At 46.6% G+C, this 20,400-nt stretch overlaps 1 protein-coding gene across 4 annotated transcripts in view; it reads right to left on the bottom strand.

Annotated features, from left to right (window-relative positions):
* LOC116947176 (estrogen-related receptor gamma-like) overlaps nt 1–19,572 on the bottom strand; it is a 404,855-nt gene extending 385,283 nt beyond the window's left edge. For 2 of the 4 annotated variants that reach the window (XM_076070555.1, XM_032962634.2), the window contains exons 1-2: nt 19,320–19,572; nt 18,077–18,252 (exon numbers count right to left, since the gene is read on the bottom strand). The gene's annotated coding sequence lies outside the window, so the exon portion shown is untranslated. Of the gene's footprint in view, nt 1–18,076; nt 18,253–19,162; nt 19,265–19,319 lie in introns of those variants that run through there. The other 2 variants (XM_032962633.2, XM_032962635.2) reach the window with 2 other exon arrangements.
* Nucleotides 19,573–20,400: the final 828 nt, after the last annotated feature.

The following is a 20,400-nucleotide window of genomic DNA, read 5'->3' as shown; positions in this document are numbered from 1 at the left end:
AACCAGTGGTGGAAATGGACAGGAACGCCCCGTAATGCCGTAGCGAGAGTCAAAACGTGAACCCGATTGCATTCACGGAAGGGATCAAGGATTCATCTTTTTCATTTGACTCCCAGATAGACATCTAGACACGCACAGAGACGCACAGACAGGCCCAGAGACCCACAGACACGCTCAGAGACCCACAGAGACACAGAGACCCACAGACATGCATAGAGAACAACAGACATACATAGAGACCCACAGACACGCATAGAAACCCACAGACATGCTCATATACCCACAGACACACGCAGAGACCCACAGGCACACACAGAGACCCACAGACAAGCACAGAGACCCACAGGCACAGAGCCGCACAGACACGCTCAGAGCCTCACAGACACACACAGAGCCTCACAGACACACACAGAGACCCACAGACACACACAGAGACCCATACATGGAGCGAAGGTCCTTCTCGTCCTTTTCAGATTTCGGGTATGGTCCAGATCTAGTCGGTGGTGGAGACAATTATTTATGAGTTCCCCCAGTAATTTCTTCCCATTTCCATTAACCCAAGTTTAATCTCTGGCCACACCGCCAATGACAAATTGTAATTAAATTTGACCCAAGGCCCAGCTCCCGGGTCAACCAAGCCAAGACTGAGCACCTGGTGAGATTTTTTTGTGAACATCAGCACAGGTGCTGCGTCAATGTGCCTTTCTTAATCGGGACTTTTTGCGAACTGCACTTGTAAGAAACAGTTCATGCAAGCTTGAATGAACACGTCACGTGCATGTGCTGTAAACCGTAATTACTGGTTACTGCTTTTGCTTGTCTGGGATTCACAGGGGCAAATGGAGGAACATTTAATTGATAGCGATGGCATGGCTTAAGAACTCATAAAACCTTATCATACAAAACAAACTGAGTGATTTAAATTGTATGTTTCAGCACATCATCCCCCCCCCCACACACTTTTCCCAGCCACACATCTGTGGGAATTTTATTTCCTCGGCATTAAACGACGAAGAATTCGCTACGATTTACGTATAATTTGGCAATTGTCTGCTTTCGTGTTTCGAAAGCCTCGCATCTAGGAGACGATTGCACCATCGTCGGGAAAACGCAACGGTGAATATTTAAATGCGGCTGATTAGAGAACGGGGGGGGGGGGGAGAGGGCATAAAAAAAAGTTGCTCGACGCAAACAGTGGCCCCCCTTTTTTTTTGTCGTGACACATACGTTGCCACTTTCAGCTTCCCAACAGGGTGCGAGTATTAAATCATCAGTACAAAAATCATTGGCGCTCCTAATTTATTCGCGAAAAAAACCCCCAGATACTGCCTTGTCCAATTAGGCGATAATAAAGGGCTAATTTGAACAAATCGCACAGCGTAATAAGACAGAGTGCAGGATTCAAGTAATTTTAAGCTTTGGTTGAAGTGGGCGTGGAGGCGCATTTACCGTGCAGCCCATTCTTCCGTGCTTACTGTCGCAGCTGGTCAAATGAATTGTTGAGTTGTCCTGTGCTTATGTAATTATTGTACACGGGGGTGGGGCGGGGTAGAGGTAAACTAACAATGCAACGGCACGAAGCGCCTCTTTGTAGGCTTCCCATTGCACGAGTCGTTTCGTTGACTTGTGATCAGACAGTGGACATCCAGCACTCGTGCTTGCGTGGAGGGAGACAGCGGCGGAGCCACGGTTCGGTCCAAAATTCCACCACCTCATTCAATCCGAGTCGGCATTCGCGGTGGTTATTAGGTTTGAAATGAAACCTGTTAATAATTAAAGATAGCACATTACCATTCACATGAATTTAAACCATTTCCCCCGAGTCTCCCCGCCGCCTCGTCCAAAGGGACTGCACAGTTCAGTCTGTCGATTATTAACCCGCGGTGCCAATGGCAGGCAGATTTTGAAGGTTAATTTTTATTTTATGTTGCTCCAGAGGACAGGCAAAATACTAACTTTGTGCACTAACGGGCTAACGCAAATGCCTCTACTAATTTGGAAAAAAAAGTATATACATATAATTACGTCAAAGAAAACACTCATGTAAATTCATTGCTCATTGACTTAAAACAAAAACTCACGTGCGCTGACCCTGGGTGCCGTCGTGAATAAGCGGAGGGCTTTAACGCGGCAGGCACAGGTGAACGAACAAGGGAACGGGCGGAAATTCCTGCACCTTGGTGGGTGTAAGTGAAACGAGTGTGTGGGGGTGTGTGTGGGGGGGTGTGTGGGGGTGTGTGTGTGTGTGTGGGGGTGTGTGTGGGGGGGGGGTGTGGGTATGTGTGGGGGTGTGTGTGTGGAGGTGTGTGTGTGGGGGTTTGTGTGGGGGTGTGTGGGGGTGTGTGGGGCAGGGTGTGTGTGGGGGTGTGTGTGTGGAGGTGTGTGTGTGGGGGTTTGTGTGGGGGTTTGTGTGGGGGGGTGTGTGTGGGGGTGTGTGTGGGGGTGTGTGTGGGTGTGTGTGTGTGGGGGGTGTGTGTGTGGGGGTGTGTGTGTGGGGGGGGTGTGAGTGGAGGGGGTTGGCTACGTACGGTGACGATTATCTGCACCGGTCCGGGGCCTCCCCTAGGTCGACTCAGCCTAAAATTAGTACCTGGTGCGGTGTGTAAAACATCGCCACTGGGAAGACAAAAGCGGCCGGGCGTGGTGCTGGCCACCCACACCAAGTGTGCCGTCCCGGCTTTCATAGATGCTCGCTAACAGCACTTTCCCACCAGTCTGTTGAAGGTTATACGGGGGATATTTGTCTTTGGGGGGTACCACAATAACAATGCAGGATTTTGGTAGTGATGAAGGTCACGTGCAGAGAATGAAACCTACGAAAAAAGCCACCCCGTGGCTTATTATGAACCGATCGTGAACTGTTAAAATAGACAACCTAAAGAATCATTCATAGTACTTATTAATCCTCGTCGGGTGATGGAGGTTTTGTGTTGTTTTAGGGAATGTTTTGCAATGGGAAATTTCGTTGTGTAGCCAATATATGTTTAAATACTGCATCTGTCATAATCATCATCATCTGCTATGCTAAATCCCACTGCTGGATGAAGCCCCCCCCCCCCATGATCATGCAATGTAATAATCCAACTGGCACCTGCGCATGAGATAATTTCATCGCTCCATGTGCTCAGTGGAAGTCCACTCCTTTGTTATTCTTGACCATCGCCTCTTCCAAACCGCGTGCTCCTCTCTCTGTCCCTCAATGTCATTCCAGCATTAAGCCCATTAACATAGATCTTCTTCTCTCTCGCGTCTCCTGTCCAACCCAATGCGGGTCTTTACCCAATACTCTGCGAAGGCCATCACTTCCGCCGTTGGCATTGCCAGATCTTGAAGGTGTAGCGCATTGTGGGGCTGCAGGGAATTTGCTTCTCCTGACAAGCGCTACAGATGGTGTCAATGTAGCGTCTCTCGTCATAGGTGGTGAATTCAGTCAGCTGGCGGGGTTGGTAAGAGCTCTCAATTCGCAATCGGTGGGTAGGGGGGTTGTGCAAGGGTCCATAAAATGAGCACCGCTTTGTGGAAAGTCGACAATGGTTGCCCTATGGATAGACTGACCCCCAGCCTGGGAATGTGGAATTTCCTCCATTGGCTAAGGGACACCGACAGAGGTGTATTAAGACACCTGGGCTTGGTGTGTTTAATAGTATGTGTAAGGAAACTACGATCCCCGCCACACACACACACACCTCTAAAACACACACATGGGGATAACACTTGTAAGGAAATCTGCAACACCATCTTGGTCGTTCACTTGCTGTAGTGCCACCTCCTGGCCACCTCTTTACCCAGCAGGCTGGAAGTCTCACGAAGTACGTGCATATGGAGAACTTTGATTTTTTTTAGCACCGTACGGAGCCAACCGTGCTAATCAGAGGTGCGGGGAAGGACGACACTCTGAACACAAAAGCAGCTCCGAAGAGATTAGTTGTCGATCTGGATTGTTTTCGACGTCGTTACACAGTGAACACAGTAGAAGCTGGATAAACGAACACCCCCCTTTCTGAGCAAGGCCAGCCGTGCTTATATCCAAAGAGGTGTGCTTACATCAGAAGTCGCCCGTTGCCTCCCCTCCCCAGTGCAACGTAAACACGTGTTGGCTATACAAGAACTGTGCTGGCAAGAGGCTTATATCCAGATTTGAATGTTAAGACTTTGTGAAGTTAATACCGCGATTCCTTACGTGACATTTGAACTCTCAATAGATCCGTTGTGGATTTACATCGTTTCACTCTGGCCACCAATAACTGCATTTAGGGAAATAAAAACAACCCATAAAAGTTTGTTTATTTCGGGTTTTTTTTTCCTACTGCCCTAGTAATGTGGAATTTCCACCCATAGCCACCAGTGGAAATGAGCACCAACGCTGTGCTCATGTTCGTTGAGCAAACATTTTTTTGCTCAAAACGATTCCGCGCTAACGTGAGCGAGACCTTTGACGATGCATATAATATACAGTACGTACGACTTGCCACACGCACCCAAACACACTTTATCCACTCTCTCTCTCTCTCATAATTGCAGTCGTCTCTATCCACTCTCCTCTTCTGAAAGAATAAAACAAGTGAGCTTGATAAACAGTCAAAAACTCTTCAGTGACTTGACGTTATCAATCTCGTGCGATTTATTCAAGTGTTTTTGCTTCATTTTTGCACAACCAGTCATATACTTAGAGTGTTCCATGATCTACCTACAATGGCCCATATCGGTGGCGATCACGCGTCTCGCGGTTAGGCAGATACGGTGGCAAGTATGTGGTAGAATTAGCATTCCATACGCTGGTTCCTGGGCCGATAAGAGCCTCTTCGCTCACGTGCCATTAATAAACCGTTGGCACGGACGCGCGACGGCACAGTGCAACATTGAATGAGCACTCGAGGTTCACACATTAACTTTTTTTTTTATTTGTGCCCCAGCTCGCGCAAACATATGTGTATTTAAAAAGGCAGCGAGCTAGCATTTGCCATCGCCCTGCACGTCACAGCGGCGTGGGCGCGGACCGAAGCGGCTGCGTGATTTTCTTCGCGCGTCACCGCAGAGGTGTGGGGTGGGGTGGGGGATGGTGGGCACCCCGGTTAATGCGGCGGCTGCACGGACCACGCCGATGCCGCGCGCCGTCCGCACGCTGAAGATCCCGCGACGTGACTCAGACAAGGGTACCGGCGTCACGACCCCCAAAATGTTCTGCGTTTTGAAAACGAACAAAAAGGAATTCGATTGGGTGAAAGCACGTAGCGGCATTGCCTCCGACTGGCAGACTGTGCGTGTCTTTGAAACGGGCGAGTGCAGTCTGATTGCCTTCCACGATAAGAATGGTGCCAACAGCGAACGCACTGGATTATAATTATTATTAGTGTGGCGAGCGTATTGGACACGCTAACATTGGAGTTAAGCATCGACTCGTCCAGTGTGGTAAAAATGAATGACCAACTTTGTTGAAATTCAACGGTGCTAACCTTCTTGAGAGACTGACCCCCCTGCCATGGGAATGTGGAATGTCCATCTCTGTCTCAAAGCCATCAATGGAGAGGAGTGCTGCCCGATGACCCATATGAGCAGGGAGATGCTTTGATTTGTAACTGACAGTGGTGGGCATGGTTAGGCATGACCATTATATAATGCCTTGGTTCATTCTGCAATGAAACTCATGATTCCTACATTCTCCCCAAAGTGTGGAAAATCTTTAATGAGCATTTTAATAGCAGAGAGCAAATAATGATTATTTTATAAATGTCTTCATTTTAAAACCAAAAAGCAACATTATATTCACGTGCTTGCTAGTTTACTGACCGATAGCATAATAGCTTAACATTCCATTCCTATCGTACCAATTTAAATTTGAGAAACCCAGCAGTTACTGACATCGACTAACATATTATGCCAAATGTACAGAACCATGTGAGTTAATTAAAAAAAAAATTCCATGGACATTGTGTTGCCATTGCTGTACAAGCACAAAGCCAAACGCAAAACCTTTACACGTCATCACCAATGCCTCATACGAGAATAAAGTAGGATGAAATATCGGATGCAATGGTTTCGTCTTCATGGCAGACAGAGAGAGGGCAGCGAGATTGAATGAAATATTTAGAGACTGCATTTTCCAATGCGCTGGCTTGAAAACACAGGGAATATGTGTTGACACTCGATGGATGAAACATTTTTTTCAATGAAGGGATACCGGGAAGAAAACAATCAATTTTAACGGTCAAAAACAGATCCATGAATTGATTTACATTAAACGCGCAGAGGCTGTGTCAATTTGAAGCTGCAGGGCTGAATTACAGACGGTAAAGAGGCAACATCTGTTTAGAGCACGCACTGTGAGCAAAGTGGGGAGTTCTTCTGCTGGCGTGGCCTGACACACGGAATTGCAGGTCTGCACCTTTGCCTTAAAAAAATAAGCATCACTCTATCACACCCGAAAGATATAAAAAAAAAATCCATACTTAGTTTTATTTAACAAGTCGTGTATATTTTCTCCAATCACTCCGTTGCAGAGTAATTAACAAAGGAAAGCCCCACTTGAAGCTCATGATGGGTTAAACTAATACTAAACTCTTTTTCAGAAGCAGCCTGGTCACAAATGACAGCTCAACGAAGTGGCTTATCACGGGGAGAACATGCAAACTGCAAATATACAGGCGTCAGGGTTGGGATCGACCCAAAGGCCAACCAGGGCGAGGGAGTTAACATCTCGCCACAATGGCCAGATGTTAACCTGACGTCTAAGGCGTCTGTACTCGGTAAAGCAAAAAGCAGTCGCGAAGTGAGTTGTTCTTTTCAGCGTCTCATCCCTCTGGTTGGCCGCGAGCCAGCTTCAGGGGGCAAGTGTAGCACGATGCTTCAAGACGCACACAAACAGGGCGCGCGCGGTGACACTCGTCGCGTGGAAAACGCACCGCGAGTTGACGCGTCGAGCGTCAGAAAGGGGAAGCCGTGTATTTATGCGATTGTATCTCGCCCGTCGGTTCACGACGCACAATTGGAATGTCTCCTCGCACCGTTAGATGTAATTGTTCCAAGAGGAAATGTGTGCGTAATTCAATTGAATAAGCCGTTACGTCAACATCAGCAGACGATTGTGTGATGCTTACAAACCCAATTTAAAGTATAGTACAGTATATATTGTGAAATAATAAATAGTGCTATTTTTGTCATGCCTAGTCTTTCATGACCAATATTGTGCTTTGTAATTATCTTGTTTGAGCTAAATCGTGGAGGTATCGTTAACAAATTGCATTCTGCCTATACAATCCTAACCCAAAGGAAACTAATCATGAATAATAATAGTGGTTATCCTGATTTGAAGCTTTCGTGACTGCAGGAATCCATACACTTTGGTTATTTCGGAAAAGTCACGTAGGTAGAAAAATAAAACAAAATAAAAATAAAATATCACGACGTTTCGATCGCAACACAAGCGGCCGTCCTCGGGCGGAAAAAATAATCCAGCAGTCGAGCTGCTGAACGAGCGAGAGAGCTGTTACAACAAGAGGTTATATATGTATAACCTATATGTATAACCTATATGTATAACCTATATGTATAACCTATATGTATAACCTATATGTATAACCTATATGTATAACCTATATGTATAACCTATATGTATAACCTATATAACCTTGTTGTAACAGCTCTCTCGCTGGTTCAGCAGTTCGACTGCTGGATTATTTTTTTTTCCGCCCGAGGACGACCGCTTGTGTTGCGATCGAAGCGTCGTGATATATTATTTTTATTTTTATTCTTGGTTCTTTCGGTAAAGTCACGTGGAAGGGAAACAATAAAATAATAAACATATTAAACAATAAAATTATCGCGACGTTTCGACTGCAACACAAGCAATCATCATCAGGTGTGAAAACCACAACAAGAAAATTTGAAAAAAGTGGCAGTAATTTTTTCAAATTTTCTTGTTGTGGTTTTCACACCTGATGATGATTGCTTGCGTTGCAGTCGAACACATACGTGACTTTACCGAAAGAACCAAGAATATGAATCCCTGCAGTCACGAAAGCTTTAAATCAAAATTTATTTTTATTTTGTTTTATTTTTCTACCTACGTGACTTTACCGAAAGAACCAAAGAGTATAGTGGTTATCCTTTGGAGAAACTGACCTCCGCCAATGGGAATATGTAAAGTTCCAGCAAATGTTCATGGCTGTGTATGGAGGCAAGTCCTGCCAAATTTTGCTCGCGTGAGTAAAACATTTAGACGTTTTGAGTGTTAATCAACGTGGTTATAACCGGCCGAGTGGCACTGCAGTAGCAGTGCTCTCTTGGACAGAAGTTCACATCCTGGTCATGAATTGACGCATCATCGCTTCGGGAGTTTATAAATACAAGTCCGACTTCGGAGTCAACGGTTGTTGTTGTTCCATCCGCCATTGGAAATGTGGAATTTCCACCACCGTCAGAATCATAGATATTTATACTGAAGGAATCCGATGAGCTATGAAGCTCTTTTTCACAGGTGTTAGGGGCTCCCAACACAGATGACCCATGTGCACCAATTACAATTTCCTTACAGCATAATTCATAGCCACGTGGTAGCGCGTTTTGCGGTTCGAGTTCAGCAGCCACCCTGGTGAATACTGCAGGTATACTAATAAGGAAAACTTACACCCACACCGTCTGCTTCACAGTGAACGTTAGAGATCCCATGACGTTATTCGAAAGAAAAAAAGTACAAAATAACAAAAAAACATCTCTCGAAAATTTCCTAACTGGGTAAAACCACAGCACAACATCGCCCCCCTAACTGGCAGACAATAGCCGTTGTGAAGCACAGCACCTCGTATGAGTCTCCAATGGTTGTCCTATGGATACACTGACCCCCCTAGCCTAGGAATGTGGAATTTCCACCATTGGCTAAGGGGCACCGACAGAGGTGTAGTAAGACACCTGGACTTGGTTTTTGTTGTTGTATGTGGAAGGAAACGACGATCTCCACCCCCACATACCCACCCCTCAAAAAACACATGGGGATAACACTTGCAAGGAAATCTGCAACACCATCTTGGTCACTCTCTTGCTGTACAGCCGCCTCATGGCCACCTCTTTACCCAGCAGGTTGGAAGTCTCACGAAGCACGTGCATATGCATGTTGAACTTCGTTTGCGCCGTACGTAGCCAATCGTGCTAATCGGAGGTGCGGGGGAAGGACACGAGACCAAGCACAAAATAGCAGTTGTATGATTGCCTTTGGCTATAAGAACGGTGTGAAAAACCAAGCGTATCATTTGTTATCCATGTTTATTCACTTGATTTGGAGTATGAAGGTGATGGAGGTCAGCATGAAGTGCAGCAGGGAGATAGTGTCCTCGTAATACGTAAAGCAAGAGGTTACCCGTGTGTGGATGCGGTTTCCAGCAGAGGATGAGTCAAGGTCATGATGAATGGGGGAGATGTTACGTAGGTGCCATGATGAGCGTCTGCAGGGTTTACAGATATGAGGAGAAAAAGAGTTGGCTTGTAGTCAAGACAAACGCTGTCATACAGGGGTGCTTAATGACACCGTAGCTATCTGTGCAGCAATGCCAAATTGTCAACTGCAGCTGCGAACACGGAGTGCTTGCGTTGGGTCGTCATGGAATAAGGTTGGCTGTTTTTTTATTTTATTTTTGTCACTTTCTGGGCACACCTGCACAACAATGATAATAATGCACGGCACGCTTACGTGGGCAACATGTAAGAAGAGGCTGAGGTGGCCGGGTGCGAACTAATGCTTGTGCCACTGCACTTGAGCCACCATCGCGAACAACCAGAGTCTGAAATTGGTAAGCCAACTCAGGAATGTGCCACGTTCTCATTCGTGACAAATCTCACCCTCGTCACCAAAATGAACAACTGCGTGGAAGTGAATATCCAACGTGAATTAAATGTTTGCCCTTAATTTTAGAGTGGATGGGATTCGGAATATTTTTTTTTTTTTGCCGAGACGGTGCTTTGGGGAAAGGTGCCCTGCGTGTTTGGTGTGACGGTGCGGAAGAGCCCAAAGCGGCCGTTCTCAAACCAAGGGTGGCCGCTGCTGATGGGGGTGCGAAGGCCGTTCAGAGGCTGTGCTGTGTATACCGGGGGTCTTGATCAGCGAGATGTTAACTACCTTCACCTGGTATACAGGGAGTCGTGCGTTTGATCCCGACCCTGACGACTGCATATTGGTGATGGTCGCGTGGATTTATCTCTGCGTCTTCCGGTTTTTCTCTCCACATTTAGAATCAACGTGCATTTAGAGTATTTGGCTGCTATAAATGTCCACGTGATAAGTCACTTTTTTGAGCTCTCATTTGTAGCCAAGTCGCTTTTGAAAAATAGCTATACAGATCAGTGGGCCTTACCTGGTAAAAACAAATATTTGATTAGTAAAATAATTAATTCATCTTTACAAATATTGAGGACCATGTCCCAACGCTCTATGGTTGGATACTCTAAGAAATGTATGGGACCTGGCAGAAGGAACGGAGTGATAGAAAGGTGTGGTGGTAGCAAGAGCATCGGATGTGGTTGCATCTCGACCTTAACCTAATTTGACCTCTGCCCACTCTGAAGGTTGTTTATGTAAAGACGTTTGTTGTGAAGATTAGGGGAACAAAAAAAAACCTTTACACCACCAAATGTAACGTGTGTTTCTGCTGCCATGTAGTTTTAAATTGAAATAGCTTGACAGCCTACAAGTAGCTGGTATATTGTGTGAGCATCTGGATACATTGATGGCCGAGTGTAGTGCGAGCCATAACCCACTCCCCATGTGTGCTGTGCAGGCCTAAATAGGTGCTCACAAACAGTCTGGTCTCTACAGCTTCATCAAACTATACAGAGGATCGTTGTCGATGGCAATTAAAAGCACAAAAAAACCTCTTCACACCAAAACAAAAACAAAAAAAATCTAAATTATTTTTTTACAATAAAATACGAGTATCAGTTCTAATGGACACATTGCCATTTCGAGCCTCTGGATTTTAACTGCAGGTGTCATTATACGCAGAGGCTTGATGACGGTGGAACCTGAACATTAATGTCGGCAGCCTTCGGCAGAAGCAGTTAATGTAGCTCCTAATGTGTGCCGCTTAGCCGTTCGGGCATTGAGAATAGCATAAAACCGTGAGTGATCTGTGAACAAAGAGGCAACGCTGTACATTGCGACTGAACACAAAAGGCTGCCCCTACACGCGATTCATTCACAAGCACCAAACACGTACGGGGTTCTGTTAAGCTATTCATATACTGTATGAGGCTACTTTTGTTAGCCCAACTGCGCATTAAAACTGAAAATAAACTGCAAGCATTCACGTGCACGCACGCACACAACAAAAACAAAGACCCCCCGTATAGCCTTAACAGACCGTTGGGGCAAGTGCTGTTAGCGAGCGCCGATAAAGGCCGGCACGGTACACGAGGGGGTGGGTGGAAAGCACCACGCCCGGACGCCTTTGTCTCCCCACTGGCGATGTTCACTACACATCACACCAGCTACTCATTTGAGGCTGAGTCGACGCACACACACACGCCACGCACGCCCGCCCGCATGTACAAACTCGTATGTGCAATTTGTGTTCATCTAAACTGAATGCAGTTTTACCAGCAGTGATTCAAGCAAAGCGTGGTTCTGCTGATGAGACACTGTATGTAGAAACCGGGTCCAGAGATTTGCTTGTACCGAATGCTGTTGAAATTGTTAACTCTCGGAAGGCTGTGGTGGCCATTGGGTTGTCTAAAGAAGAGTGTGATTTATTTCACGTGGACAGACAGGTGCATGAAGGAGACGTATCGTCTGCTTATCTTTTCTTGCTAAACTGAAAGGAAACATAGAGTGTGTGCGCGCGTGTGAGTGCCTCGTGGGGAGCGATGGCGCAGTGGTTAGCGCACACCGCTACGTGCCCGTGAACCCGAGTTCAATTACCGCTCGAGGTCAACACCAGTGACGATTATCTGAACCGGTCCTGGGCCTCCTCGAGGTCGACTCAGCCCCAAATGAGCACCTGGTGCGGTGTGTAAACGTGACCACGAGGGAGACAAAGGTGGCCAGGCGTGGTGCTGGCCACCCATTGCCTCGTGTGCCGTGCCGGCCTCCATAGGTGCTCGCTAACAGCACTTGCCCCAATAGTCTATTAACGGCTATATGTGGGGGATCTTTGTCTTTGTTTACTGTTGAGAGTAGTGGTGTTACGCACACCGTTCTCTGAACCCAGCCACCGAGGTTTGATTCCTGGCCATAAAAAAATAAGTAGCTATTGATGTCCGATGATATGAACGTGGGCCTCTCTTATGTCAACTCAGCCTAAAACAAGTAGCATTAGCTGGAGCTATGAGCTAACAAAATCAATACCTCTCGACCAGGTTTGTTGCTCGCCCTTATCTTCCATACTGTGTGCCCCTGCCCGTCTCAATTGACGCTCTCTCACAGGACTTGCACCGGTAATCTACGTGGGCTGAAAGTGGGAATGTTTTTTTGCACATAAAGGCACGTATTTATTTAAATCCGCTTGTATGCTTCTAGTGCACTACGTAAACCACTTCAAAAGTGCAGAGGTCAACTTTCGCAACGAGAGAGGGGTATTTCATGCAGGAGTAATGCTCGTGTTGTTTACATAGGTCATTATCAAATGTTAACAAAGCAACTAGTAAATGACCCCTTGTTCTTTCTTGAACATACATGCAACTGCAGGCAAAATTAGCTCGTGATCTCACAACAAGATAGTTTAAGCAACTTGGAAGTTCGTAACACAACGCGGCAAGAAAAGCGCCGTGGACCGAATCGGCGAGGATGCGATGGGATGCACGACACGTGCCAGACACAGGAGGGCAGGTGAATGAGACGTGTGTATTTTATTGTTGTTGTTATTATTGTGAGCGATGCTCACAATAACAACTGCGGAGCGCTAGGCGGCTAAAACACAACGAGTTGGCACAGTAGGGGGCACAGGTGGTGCATCTGCCGGTCATCTCGGTTAGTCAACCAATGGCACCTGGGTCTGTCCCGTGACCTCCTGCCAGCGGGCGTTCGACACTTCACGTGGCATTAAAGTGCACATAGCCTGGCACAAGCGCCGTGGCGACGTCACCACCACTTATTGGCGAATGACGGTTGTTGTTGTTGTTGTTGCTGTTGAACTTCTCTCGTGCCGTACGTAGCCAACCGTGCTCATCGGAGGTCGCGGCTAATGGCCTGGCACCCAGAGGCCAGAGAGCAAAGTGAGAGAACGCGGCCCCGATGGTGAGAGAGTGGAAGAGCTGACCCTTGGGCAATCGACTGTGCCAACGTTGGCAGCGGAGTGTGGCGGCATCGATGGCGTCGGGCGGCGCGGCGACCCTTTGCACACTTTGACCCTGAGTTGGGGTTTACAGAGGCAACACCCAGACTGACACGGGGACGACAATGTGGTGTTGACAGGTGCTGAGTGCTGGCGCAGCCGCAATTTATTTTCTCCACCACCAAATGTGCGCGCCCCTTACGTCATTCCACGTACGTCGAATGTGCGAGGGCGTTATTTGTAAGTGTTTCAAATGACGCGGATTTAGTCTGACACTAAGTGCAGCAGTTGTTTGGCGAGGATAAGATGGCAGACAACTTTCATCCACAAAATTGTTGTGATGTAAATTGTGAGGTTTCTCTCTCGAGCGTCTGGTTCTAGATGATACGGATGATCACGGAAAACACTGCAGCAGGTTTTATTTTGTTTATTTCAAATTAGATGTTTACACCATGCTTGGTTTGCATCCCAGCTTCCTCCTTGCAATGGATTTTCGATCAATGCATCTTGCCAATTACCGGTGAATTCCCACGAGGAAATACGGACAAGCCGCAAGGCAGTAGCCACGCGATGAGCTGGCACCAAATTCCCTCCCAAGCTCTGTCATCCTTTATATATATGAAGGTGTTGTCAGCGAATAAGTGTTTATATGTGTGCGGGCAAACTGGAGTACGCAGATGGATCCCACGTAGGCATCGGGGCAACACCCTATCCCGTGCAGATGGAACAGATGGAGATTAGTCCAAGAGTGTACTGCCATCTCCTGGTAAGCCAAGGTATGACAACCGCGGGTCCCTGTGTCATGAACCCTAGCCTCCACAGTAGTGGGTTACAGGCATGCATAGCCACCACCGCCCGGCAAACTACCCAGTTGATTCTTACAGACTGTTGGGTTAATATATCTTTGCTACCACCTACTAAGGACATATTCGCACGTAAAGGGCATGTTGTGGACAGGACGGACATTGTCCCAGCCTCCCTTATCGCCCCATACCATCACGTTACATATACTTTCTATGACGAGAAAACCTTGGCGTTTCTCAAACCTGGTTCAGGGTCAGCTGATGCGAGTGTTGACGGATGGAGTCGTGATCCAGTGGTGCACGCACCTCGACGTGAACCCCGTAACCTGAGTTCAATTCCCAGCCATGGCTAAGCATCAGTGGCGAGTGACATATGCACTGGTTCTGCTCCACCACACCCACTGATCCCACCCGAACACTCACTGTCCTCCAACTTTCTTCAACCCACAATGACCCGTGTAGTATCGTATGCTCAGACAACTCACGTGACTGAGAGGTAGCAGGAGTGGATTTACAAAGCAGTGTAAATTACTAATTGTTTTTTTTTTTCGGTAAAGTCACGTATGTAGGAATACCATAACATTATATTAAGACAAATCAATCACGACGTTTCAGTGTAAATTATTTAAGTTATTAAGTACTCCGGAACAATCGCCAATTGCAAGAATGGAAAAATGTGTGCTGGTGTGATAGTCTGGAGGCCAAGTAATACATTAATTACTCAAAACTAAATTGTTAAAATTAATAACTGTGAATGCCCGTGGTTGCCTTGTGAAATATATCATGAAGCTCAGTGGAGTTTCACCGTGTAAACGCATGGATAGCGATATCTGTAAACATATTGACTGTGATAGCTTCGTCGTTAGCACACTGCGAGTTTGATTCCCAAGCATGGCTAGCATGAGTGGCACGTGATGACTTTAAAGGTCCCAATAATTCACCGCCATGCAATGGCCAGTACGGTGAAGTATAGTCAAACAACCCGCATGGTCAACAGGGCACGAGGAGGACTTCACCCAGCTGTGGACTGACAAAGGGACTGCATTCTATTTAAATTACGTGATTTATTAGAAATGTAATTAGGCTCTCACTTAAAGCAACTGCGGCAAACTTCTATACGGAGTGCTAACAGCACTTGACCCCAAGAGACTATCTATCTAAGCTAACAAAGAGATACTCTATTTATTTACACAGCAGGCTATACGTATATCCTGGCAAGGAGCCCACCTCAGTGGCAGAAGTCAGCTCTAGTATAATGAAAACCAATTAGTTGATATAAATCCAATCTGCGTTGCACTGAAGAAACGACTCAAAGTTGCAAAGCTAAGCGGGCAAGCATTTGCTTTAGTTAACATGTTTGGAGTTGGTTAAACTTGATGAATTCTTATACCGCCAATGTAGAAGGCCACGCACACACTTTGTAATTACTGGCGAAACGTCGTACTCAGATTTTAAATGTTGTAGCTTTGCGCTCCAACACACCGGTGTACTGTACGAGCAACGAATTGGCCACGTTCTGTTTACGTGACGACCCTTACTTATTGGCTGTGTCGGGTGGTGGCGGGCTTATCGACACATTTATATATTTACGCGATGCGTTGCCGCCTTCACCTGATGAAGGCCGCTTGTGTTGTGGCCGAAACGTCGTGAAAATATTATTGTGTTATTTTATTTTATCAATTTATTATTTTATTATCATTCTACGTGACTTTACCGAAAGAACCAAAGAAGATGAATCATTGCAGTCACGAAAGCTTTAAATCGAAATTTAACAAACTTGTTACGTCCTTGCCTATTTTATTCACGCTCGCTGTGCAACGCGAGTGCAGCGCACAGAGAGGTTTTCCCGTCTGCGCGTGTCAACCGGCCGAAGAGAGGGGAGGGGGGGTAAAAAAGCAATTATTTTTTTTTCCTGAACGATGTCAAAAAAAGTATGCGGCCCACCTTTGAAGAGACTATCGCCGCAGCTTAAATTGTGGCATCGTCGTCTGTGCGTCCAGCATGTGGCTGCGCTATTTGGTTGGGTGCCCAATCAATGAAATCAACTCGGTCAGCCTAGGCCACCCCCGCATTCTGGTGAACGGAGGCGCGTTTACAATTAGCCTTCAAAATACAGAGCGCGGCTTAAAATAATAATAATGATGATGATGACATTGCGATGGAAAATGCAGTAGCATAATGCAAGTAATTATAAACTGTTCTCTACATCGCTCTGTCTCTCTCTCTCTCTTTTTCTCGGTTTCCTATCACTCTGACTGGGGATTTACACAGATTACACACTGAAGTTACAATTTTAACGTAAGTATACTGCAGTGGGATCCATTTGACTATTTCGGACCGTGTATTCATCTTGAGGTGTATGTTTACCAATCAAATGTGTCCTATTTTGTGTGTTTCCTGGGCATTTGTTAAAAGTCCAAATTGAATGTCCCTATCGGAAAGCTTTTTTAGAAGGAGATGCATGACATAAAAAAACTCCCTGATCTATAGTGTAACATTTGAGGCTCCCATCCGCACGAATAATACACTGTAACGTCACCCAGTATTAATAGAGCGGCTATTTTGGAAGGGAAAATAAACACACATTGTCATGAATTGCGAACGTGCAGGCACATTTCACATGACGTTTCGAATGCTTGTGACAGCTCATATAAGAATGACATCTTGGCAGTCCTCTGATTAAGGCACCGGTGTGAGGTCAAACAAATAAAGAAGGCAACATTAAAAAAAAAGTGCTCTTGAACATGGCCATCGCTATTACCACATTCGCTGAAGTGGTAATCACATCAGATTTCTGAACGCTCTGGTGCCATTCATAATAAAGGTCAGCTGTTGTATTTGACAAATTTTGTTTAGTGTGACGTCTTCAATGAGTATCACAGAAGATGTGTGGTGTATTGCTATTTGTATTGCTTCAGCTAGGATTACGACTAGAATGGATATGGCTGAGAATTTAAGTTCAAGGGTAGAAACGCTGAGTTGGGTTGAAGCTTAGTTTTAAGGGTTATATTTTAAAATTTATCTCGTGCTATACACTAAGCCTTGAGGTTTGGTTTAGGGATAACATTGAAGGCGACGGTTGTAGTTTACATTATAGGCAGGTCTCAAACTAAGCTTAAGCTTTGGCTTAGGAAATTAAACCCAAATATGCGTTTGAGTTATACGGTTGTGTGCTTCTGGGAAGCATTGGCTTGAGAGCCACATGGTCTATACCCTTTAGCACCTATTGAAGTTAAATAATATTCTCTGGGTCTTTCGGTAAAGTTACGTAGATAGAACAAATTATATATCACGACGTTTCGATAGCCACACAGGCACTCGTCCGCACGTGGGATAGAGAGTTTATCTGGCTATTGAAACGTCGTGATCTATGATTTTTTTTCTACCTACGTGATTTTACCGAAAGAGCCAAAGATTATAAAATAATCTTGATTTGAAGCTTTCGTGACTGCAGGAATCCATAATTTCTCACATTAACATCACGCTAATCTCTCACATTAACATAGCCACTTCTGTGCCCTCGTCCAGGAGGCCGCTCTTCTATTTTACAGTGAAATGGTAATTTCTCACATTAACATCACTAGCCCCGGCTACTTCTTTATTACCCTTGGGCTACACCCATTTCAAACATTTTTAAAACAGTCTGCATCAGCAGCAGACCATGCTTTGCCACCTGATGACGGACGCTTGTGTTGCGCCCGAAACGTCGTGATTTATTTTATATTATACCTACGTGACTTTACCGAAAGAACCAAAGAGTATAGTATAAAATAACCGATCTACGTGACTTTACCGAAAGACCCACAGAACATGAATTCCTGCAGTCACGAAAGCTTTAAGTCAAGATTCAAGTTAAATAACTTTATCTGTTTTTTTTTTGTGTGAAATGACTGAAACGGCATGAGAGAAAGAGGGGAAAAAACCCACTGCCAATGCATTCACCTCATTCAACGATGTCCACTTGTGCAGGGCAAAGCGTTCGTGATGGACATAGAGAAGACACACAAGTGAAGCACTTACCTCTCTCTCTCTCACTGCGCTTCGTCAGTCGAGGAATCGCGCTTGGCGCTCCGTCTTGGGCTAGGCGCAAGGGAGGTGGATGTCTGAGAAGAAGTTTACTTTCAAGCGTTCACGGAAGCCTCATTAGTAATATAAATGCTTCGTCGCTGTACTCACGACAATTCTCTACGCGGTGCCTTGGAGGATGGAGAAGGGAGAAAGAAGGGGGGGGGGCAGAGGGAAATTAATTAGAAAACGAAAAAAATAAATCCAAAATTGATTTAAAAAAAATGAGAATTCATCTGTAGGCACGCAGTGAGTACTGTTGTATGCAGAGAACATTCCCCTACATGTCTCGCGGTGAACTGCGATTGGACTAAAGGACGTACGTATCGATTAAATGATAACACGTGCTTATGGGCACACACAAACCCTGAATAACACATTTATATAAAAAATGCAAATGCTGGGCATCGATTCCAGGACATAACTGAGCGTGACCGCAAGCGTGCACACGTTAAGATCTTTGCACTCAGACATTATTTCTGCGAACCATTCTCCAGATATTGACGCTGTACGTTGATACCACGTACATGGAGAATCGAATCAACGCACAGAACACGCAGCAAACGCGACGCTATTTTTGTGAATGGCGGTGTACGTGAAGCACCATCTCATCGTCCGAAGAGTGAATACTTAAAGCCACAGATGGTGCGGTGTGACTCCAAGCAGCCTGTATGATACAGGCATCGAGTGAGTACAAGAGGACGCATACAACGTCGATACAATTACAGTGTGTGCGGTCTATACGAATGAGTGACACACTGCGCTACAACACGCTCCACAGGCAAGCGCCTACGTACGTGCACACTCCAAATGCAAGCACGCGCGGAATACTTAACACCCAGGGGCTGGGTAGCGCAATCACGCGAAATAAACGCACACCGCCAATTGGTGAAGGAATCACAGTGCGGAATCGCCTTACGGATGAGATCATTCCGCACGCGGTCGAAAATCGTACGGGAAAAAATTGCGACACGCGCGCGTGTGTTTGTGTGTGTGTGAGAGTGTGTGTGAGAGTGTGTGTGAGAGTGTGTGTGTACTCACTGTGCTTGCTGTGGTGTGATGCGTGCGACACAAAAGGAGTGAACGAGCGAGTGTGTGAGAGTGTCTGTGTGTGTGTGTGAAAGAGAGAGTGTGTGAGAGAGCGTGTGTGTGTGTGAGTTGTTCTTGTTGTTGTGTGAGTGAGTGTGTGTGTACTTACTGTGCTTGCTGTGGTGTTATGCGTGCGACACAAGAAGAGTGAACGAGCGAGTGTGTGAGAGTGTCTGTGTGTGAGAGTGTCTGTGTGTGTCTCCCCGTACTTATTGACTCTGCGCGTTCTGCGGCGAGTGAAGAGCGAGAGAGAGAGGGAGAAAAGTGAGGCTGTGGTGCCCCCGTTCGACAACAACTCTCGACTCCTCTGCTACATCACTCTCTCCCTCCCCTTACCCCTCCTCCTCATTCTCTCTTCTCTCGACCGCCTCGCTCCTGCCTTAAGTAACGCCCAGGGCGTCCTTGGAAACCGCACTCGGGGGGGGAGGGCAGCGATTGACTGGCATTGGTACCTGACGTACGCTGGTCGCGTCTTGTTGTGTTGTTGTGTTGTTGTTGTGTTGTTGTGTTGTTGTTGTGTTGTTGTGCCCAGGGGGAGCGGTGGCGCAGCGGTTAGCGCGCACCGCGCTGCGAAACCCGGCGACGCGGAATCATATTTCCCATTCGCAGGCCAACGCCAGTTGACGATCATCGAGAACCGGTCCTCACCGAGGTCGACTCAGCCTCAAATGAGTGCCTGAGTGCGCAGTTGTGAATATTGTCACTAGGGAGACAAAGGCGGCCGGGCGTGGTGCTGGCCACCCACCCCCTCGTTGCGTCGTGCCGACCTTCATAGGTGCTCGCTAACTGCACTTGCCCCACCCATGTCACAGGCTATACGGGGGATCCTTGTCTTTGTAGGGGGGGGGGGGGGAGCGGTGGCGCAGCGGTTAGCGCGCATTGCGCTACCGGCAAACCGAGTTCGATTTGCCGCTCGCGATCAATAACAGTGGCGAATATCTGAAGCCGTCGTGGGCCTCCCCAAGGTCGACTCAGCCCTGAAAGAGCACCACCGTACCTGGTGCCGTGTGTGAAATATCAACACTAGGGAGACAAAGGCGGCCGGGAGTGGTGTTGACCAATCACCACCCCTTCGTGTGCCGTGCCTTTCTTTAATAGGTGCTCGCTCACTGCACTTGACTCAACTATCTTGAGAAGGCTATACGGGGGATCTTTGTCTTTGGCCCGGCCACATACATCAGTGCGCACGT

Source organism: Petromyzon marinus, chromosome 29 (assembly GCF_048934315.1).
Source record: "Petromyzon marinus isolate PM22_M1 ecotype Great Lakes invasive population chromosome 29, UKy_Petmar_22M1.pri1.0, whole genome shotgun sequence".
In the NCBI taxonomy this organism is placed as follows: Eukaryota; Metazoa; Chordata; class Hyperoartia; order Petromyzontiformes; family Petromyzontidae; genus Petromyzon; species Petromyzon marinus.
This window is presented reverse-complemented; position numbering and strand designations above follow the sequence as displayed.